Below are 6,394 nucleotides of genomic sequence, written 5' to 3'. Positions count from 1 at the left end.
AGTTGGTAGAACACTTGCCCGCAAAAGGCAAAGGTCCCGAGTTCGAGTCTCGGTCCGGCACATAGTTTTAATCTACAAGGAAGTTTCATATCAGCGCACACTCCGCTGCAGAGTGAAATTCTCATTCTGGCAATGAAATCATGTCTGCAGTAAGATATCCATCATATGACTGACCAATGAAAATGTGCACTTACTATGAGGTCCATTATTTGGTGGACCAGTGAAAACCTGCCTTCACTGTGAGTCTCCCAAATGATAGACCAATGAAAGTGTGTCCTCACTAGGAGGATCGTCATGTGAAGGACCAATTAAACTGTGTCCTCGCTAAAAAGCCCATCACATAATGAACCAATGAAAGTCTGCCCACATTACCAGGCTCATCATGTTATGGACGAATGAAATGAGTCTGCACTATGAGGTCCATCATTTGACAGATCAGAGACGTATCATGTTATGGACGAATGAAAATGAGTCTGCACTATGAGGCCCATCATTTGACAGATCAGAGACGCATCATGTGATGGACCAATGAAAATGTATCCCCGCTAAGAGGCCCCTCATGTGATGAACCAATGAAGGTGTGAACTCACTATGAGGTCTGTCATTCAACAGACCAAACTAATTTTAAGGGATTCAGTATTATCAACCTAGAGATATAAAATGTAATCCAGTCAATCAAAGTTTTGCTTTTCTCTTCTTCTAGTTATTTAATGTCTAATGATATGTTTTAAGTGAAGTTATATATAAATACGTTTTTACTGAAAAGATCAATTCCAGTCATATTTCTGTCAATTTCTCTTTGGAATCTAGACTCTATTGATAATGAAGTGATATTATAAGATTGTATGTACAAGATTGTATAATAGTTAAACAACATATCTGAATACCAATAACGTAGAAAAAATAGTAACTCAAACACGTATGGCATAATATGAAAAAATATTTTATTATTGATGCGCATAGCTGAATGTTCCTCTAAGAACGGAGGTGTAGTATCATGTACTCGCCTCTGTTACGTAAACTTAATTGTGTGTTCCTTGGAAATATGCAGTAATTTAAAAGTTAAAATAAAAGTTTTTATAAAATAAATTTTAACAACTGATATTTCACTTACCCGTGTGCCAGTTCAAAGGCAGTATCCAAAAGAAATACGGAAAATATGTAACGTATTTCTCGCGTCTACACTCCTGTCGTTCGGGATATTCTGTACCATGTGAGGTCACACTGTGGCAGTATTAAAAGATTAACAGAAGTAAATATCGGCCGTGAAAGCTTTCAATGTATTAATTACGTCACAGGACCTGATAGCAGTGCTGTTAAATTCTATGTCAAATATGTGCCATATCTAGCGATAATCTATGATTAATTGCCGAACATCGACGCTCTAGTCTTTGAGAACGATAAATGTGCATAGCTACAGACTCACTGGCGATAATTTGTTATTGAATTATGGAATATACCCACATCAAAAAAAGTTTTGCATCACCACAGTTCCCAGAACTCCTGAAGATAGACGTTGACTGTGGATATTGAATCACAGACACAGTCCCTTTGACTGTTCACAGATGTCACTAAACCCGCCCAAATTTGTAAACAACCATGCAAGGGCAGCGCCTTTTAGCAGAGGGGATCCGACAGCCGATCAGTTCCAGTCATTCCACCAGGAAGGAGGTACATGGCTCGTGTTGTCTGTAGTTCAACCATGCCTAGACGGTCAATACCGCGATTCGATCGTGTCCGCATTGTTACTTTGTGCCAGGAAGGGCTCTCAACGAGGGAAGTGTCCAGGCATCTCGGAGTGAACCAAAGCGATGTTGTTCGGACGTGGAGGAGATGCAGAGAAACAGGAACTGTCGGTGAAATGCCTCGCTCAGGCCGCCCAAGGGCTTCTACTGCAGTGGATGACCGCTACCTATGGATTATGGCTCGGAGGGACCCTGACAGCAACGCCACCATGTTGAATAATACTTTTCGCGCAGCCACAGGACGTCGTGTTACGACTCAAACTTCGCGCAATAGGCTGCATGATGCGCAACTTCACTCCCGACGTCCACGACGAGGTCCATCTTTGCAACCACGACACCATGCAGCGTGGTACAGATGGACCCAACGACATGCCGAATGGACCGCTCAGGATTGGCATCATATTATCTTCATTGATGTATGTCGCATATGCCTTCAACCAGACAATCGTGTTTGGAGGCAATCCGGTCAGGCCGACCGCCTTAGACACACTGTCCAGCGAGTGCAGAAAGGTGGAGGTTCCCTGCTGTTTTGGAGTGACATTATGTGGGGCCGACGTACGCCGTTGGTCGTCATGGAAGGGGCCGTAACAGCTTTACGACAAGTGAATGTCATCCTTCGGCCGATAGTGCAACTATATCTGCAGCGTATTGGCGAGGCATTCGTCTTCATGGACGACAATTCGCGCCCCCATCGTGCACATCTTGTGAATGACTTCCTTCAGCATAACGACATCGCTCGACTAGAGTGGCCAGGATGTTCTCCAGACATGAACCCTATCAAACGTGCCTGGGATAGATTGAAAAGTGCTTTTAATGGATGACGTGGACCACCAAGCACTCTGAGGGATCTACGTCGAATCGCCTTTGAGGAGTGGGACAATGTCGACCAACAGTGCCTTGATGAACTTGTGGATAGTATGCCACGACGAATACAGGCATGCATCAATGCAAGAGTACGTGCTGTTGGGTATTAGAGGTACCGTTGTGTACAGCAGCCTGGACCAGTACCTCTGAAGGCCTCGCTGTAGGGTGGTACAACATGCAATGAGCAATAAAAAGGGCGGAAATGATATTTGTGTTGATCTTTATTCCAATTTTCTGTACAGATTCTGGAACTCTTGGAACAGAGGTGATGAAAAACTTCTTTTTATGTGCGTATTTTACGCTCACAGTTTTTGTTTTCTGTAGAGACCATACAACTGTTCTGTAGCAAACCACAGGCATTGCACAAGATCAGATAGTGTGAAATTTCTTTTTCTATATTCGTTCATTAGGTATAATGTAATAGCTTCCCAACTAGAGTGGTTTTTTTCGATTTCCAGAGAGCCTTCAGCCCAACACGATCTCGTAAGCAAAATACTTGTAATCGGAACTGATATGCGACTCGACTGAAACTTCCTTTCAATCAGGACTCAATACCTCATGCTGAATGGGGAGGTATTGTCAGAAATGAAACTTGGACAATGCGAAGTGAAGAGAGAAGACGGCTAGGGGCCTTGAAGATGTGGTGCTATAGAAGGATGATGAAGATCAGCTGAAGAGACAAAGTAACAAATGAAGAGGTGCTTAGAAGAGTACAGGAAACCAGACCTCTGTGGAGGCACATACAAACAAGAAGAGACAAATTTGTAGGGCACATCCTAAGACACAACAACATCATTAGAACAATAGCAGAAGGAGCTACTGAGGGAAGGCATCGGCGGGGGCGACCAAGGATATCATACATGCAACAGATCATGAATGAAACTTCCTGGCAGATTAAAACTGTGTGCCGGACCGAGACTCGAACTCGGGACTTTTGCCTTTCGCGGGCAAGTGCTCTACCGACTGAGCTACCCGAGCACGACTCACGCCCCGTCCTCACAGCTTTACTTCTGCCAGTACCTCGTCTCCTACCTTCCAAACTTTACAGAAGCTCTCCTGCGAACCTTGCAGAACTAGCACTCCTGAAAGAACGGATATTGCGGAGACATGGCTTAGCCACAGCCTGGGGGATGTTTACAGAATGAAATTTTCACTCTGCAGCGGAATGTGCGCTGATATGAAACTTCCTGGCAGAAAGAAAGGAGTGCTAGTTCTGCAAGGTTCGCAGGAGAGCTTCTGCAAAGTTTGGAAGGTAGGAGACGAGATACTGGCAGAAGTAAAGCTGTGAGGACGGGGCGTGAGTCGTGTTCGGGTAGCTCAGTCGGTAGAGCACTTGCCCGCGAAAGGCAAAGGTCCCGAGTTCGAGTCTCGGTCCGGTACACAGTTTTAATCTGTCAGGAAGTTTCATATCAGCGCACACTCCGCTGTAGAGTGAAAATTTCATTCTGAGATCATGAATGATGTTGGATGTAGCACATACATGAAAATGAAGATGAAGGCAAACAGAAGAGAAGAAATGGGGCTCTGCTGCCAGAGCCGGCACACAGAGTTTTCACCACCCTGTCCAGAAATGAGCTGTTTTAAACACATTAGTAAATGAAGATACAACAAGCAGCACCTATGGTCTGTTTGCCTAAGTTGGTGCAGGAAAAATACCCAGGTATGAAAGGAATATGAAGTTTATTGTAATACACATACACAATTTTCTCCAGTGGGGGTTTGTTTGGAACACAGTAACTGAAAACAAATCACTTCTGAATATCGAAAGAACAATATCGATATCTGAACGCTGAAGGCCTGAAAATGTAACAGTAAATTGAAAGGTTCAAAATCCGACGTCCATACGCTAATCATGCCACAATCAAAGTCAAGAAGGGATGTGCAGAAGTCAATGTCCTGAGAGGACGAGCAGCAGTTGTCCTGAAGGATGCACAAAAGTTTGTCTGTTGTGATGTCAGTGAAAAACAAACATTATGATTCCACTTCATGGTCATGGCATCAGACGTCACGTTTCTTCGGTGTCAAGGCCAAAAATTGCGTAGGTTTTTAACTAGCACCTCCTGGAGGTGAAGGTTGGCATGGATGGTGTAGTTGTCATATAGGTGGCTCCAGAGTGAGATATAGATATTGGAAATCGGTTCCTGACGTAGGAAACTCACTCAGATTGAACTAGACGACAATAGCTCGGGCGCTGGTCTAAATATTGCCTGGGCGCCAAGGTACTGCCAGGTACTACTTTTGATCATGTGGCCCACGGAGAAGGAAAGGCCCGTGAGACGAAGACCTTTAGCGGTGCTTCTTTGTTCCCACCTGGTGGCCAGGCAGAGCACAGTCGTCCGAAGAGCTGTCCCCCGCAAGGTTCGTGCCTGCATAACCCATTGTGTTGTTGATTGTTGGCTGAATAGGCGCAAGACTTTTGACACAGCAACCTGCAAGCAGAGATTAGCAGAGATTATTCATCTGAAGTGAGAAATGGGTATGGGGTTCGGACTGTAAAGTTATCCCTCTCAAAGAAGCGAAAACGCGAAAATATTGAAAAGTCACATAATGGTCTTCCTGTTGTACTATTTCTGTTCTGCAGTGCTACATCTAGTAAAGTAGTCAGAGTCCTAGGCAGAAGGGCCATACGACCAATTTTCTGACCACTCAAGAAGATAAAGGAGAGGATATGCCCAGTTGAGGGCAGACTCGGTCTCAGGGTCCCCGGAATTTATAAGATTCTTTTTGAGCGGAGAAAGAAACTACATCAGTCAGTCTAACCGTGCCATCACCGATTGCTCTGCGGAGCACCAAAGTCACATTAAAAATCGAGAACTTGAGAAATCGGCTGGTGCTAAACAGTCTCGCAAATAAACACAAAATAGTGTTTAATGAAACTAAAATATTGTCCCGTGCTTCTACGTAATGGGATTCTGTTATTAAAGAAGCAGTGGAGGTTAGAATACGCTTCAGCGACTTGAGCAAATAGGGACCATCAAGATGGATACAGGGTTTAGTGACTAAATTGTATTCGTAGCGAGAATGAGCACCGTAACATCCAAATCCACCAAAAATGAACGCAAAGTGCATTTATTTAAAAAAACAGATAAAAATTCGCTTGGCGCTTTTCTAAGAGACAGTCTCCACTCCCTCCTGACTATGTAAGCCTATACCAGATGTGATTTAAATTCAAAGAAATAATATCGACGGTAATGGAGAGATATATATTAAATAAATTAATAAGAGGTGGTACTGAACCTCCATGATTCACAAAACAGGTCAGGAAACTGTCGCAGAAGCAACGAAGAAAGCATGGCAAATTTAAAAGAACGCAAAATCTCCGAGATTGGCGAAGTTTAACTGAGGCTGGAAGTTTAGTGCGGACGTCAATGCAACATCCTTTAATAGTTTTCACAACGCAACTATATCTCGAGATTTGGCGACAATCCTGAGAGATTCTGGTCGTATGTAAAATACAACAGGAGCAAGACACAAACAATACCTTCACTGCACGATAACAATGATAATGTTGCTGCTGATATTGACACTAAAGAAGACGAATTAAATATTTCAGAATTCAAATCAAGAACGTCTGCTAACATAAGTAACTTAGAAGTAGGTACTCTCAGCGTAGCGAAGCAGCTTAAATCAGTTAATAAAGCCAAGTCCTGTGGTCTAGATTGTACACCAACTAGGTTACTTTCAGAGTATGCTAATAGAGTAGCTCCTTATTTAGCAGTCAGGTACTACTACTCGCTCAACGAAAGGTCTGTAGCTAAAGATTGGAAAGCTGCACAGGTCGCACG

At 43.6% G+C, this 6,394-nt stretch overlaps 1 non-coding gene across 1 annotated transcript; it reads left to right on the top strand.

The window, feature by feature from the left end:
* Positions 1-3,915: 3,915 nt before the first annotated feature.
* Trnas-cga (transfer RNA serine (anticodon CGA)) lies at positions 3,916-3,990 on the top strand. The gene has a single exon. It is a non-coding gene; the product is annotated as a tRNA-Ser (tRNA).
* The last annotated feature ends 2,404 nt before the right edge of the window (positions 3,991-6,394 follow it).

Source organism: Schistocerca serialis, chromosome 9 (genome assembly GCF_023864345.2).
Source record: "Schistocerca serialis cubense isolate TAMUIC-IGC-003099 chromosome 9, iqSchSeri2.2, whole genome shotgun sequence".
In the NCBI taxonomy this organism is placed as follows: domain Eukaryota; kingdom Metazoa; phylum Arthropoda; class Insecta; order Orthoptera; family Acrididae; genus Schistocerca; species Schistocerca serialis.
This window is presented reverse-complemented; position numbering and strand designations above follow the sequence as displayed.